The sequence below is a fragment of the Ovis canadensis genome, chromosome 5 (assembly GCF_042477335.2).
Source record: "Ovis canadensis isolate MfBH-ARS-UI-01 breed Bighorn chromosome 5, ARS-UI_OviCan_v2, whole genome shotgun sequence".
In the NCBI taxonomy this organism is placed as follows: Eukaryota; Metazoa; Chordata; class Mammalia; order Artiodactyla; family Bovidae; genus Ovis; species Ovis canadensis.
In genome coordinates this window covers 104,747,087-104,747,810 of record NC_091249.1, presented here as the reverse complement: position 1 = coordinate 104,747,810, position 724 = coordinate 104,747,087, and the positions used below count along the sequence as shown (strand labels likewise).

Here is a 724-nt window from a genome sequence, read left to right as displayed (position 1 = left end):
TGAACAGGGAAAGGAGTACGCCAAGGGTGTATATTGTCACCCTGCTTATTTAACTTCTATGCAGAGTACATCAGGAGAAATGCTGGGCTGCATGAAGCACAAGCTGGAATCAAGATTGCAGGGAGAAATATCAATAATCTCAGATATGCAGACGACACCACCCTGATGTCAGAAGGTGAAGGTGAAGTTGCTCAGTCATGTCCGACTCTTTGCGACCCCATGGACTTAACCTACTAGGCTTCTCCATCCATGGGATTCTCCAGGCAAGAATACTGGAGTGGATTGCCATTTCCTTCTCCAGGGGATCTTCCCGACCCAGATCTTCCCGACCCAGGGATCGAACCCGGGTCTCCTGCATTGGAGGCAGATGCTTTAACCTCTGAGCCACCAGGGAAGCCCTCAGAAAGTGAAGAGGAACTAAAGAACCTCTTGATGAAGGTGAAAGAGAAGAGTGAAAAAGTTGGCTTAAAGCTCAACATCTAGAAATCTAAGATCATAGCATCTAGTCCCATCACTTCATGGCAAATAAATGTGGAAACAGTGGAAATGGTGAGAGACTTTATTTTTTGGGCTCCAAAATCACTGCAGATGGTGATTGCAGCCATGAAATTAAAAGACGCTTGCTCCTTGAAAGAAACATTATGAGCAACCTAGAGAGCACATTAAAAAGCAGAGACATTACTTTGCCAACAAAGGTCCATCTAGTCAGGGCTATGGTTTTTCC

General features: G+C 45.3%; 1 non-coding gene across 1 annotated transcript; it reads right to left on the bottom strand.

Annotated features, from left to right (window-relative positions):
- Positions 1–322: 322 nt before the first annotated feature.
- On the bottom strand, positions 323–394 carry TRNAW-CCA (transfer RNA tryptophan (anticodon CCA)). The gene has a single exon. It is a non-coding gene; the product is annotated as a tRNA-Trp (tRNA).
- Positions 395–724: the final 330 nt, after the last annotated feature.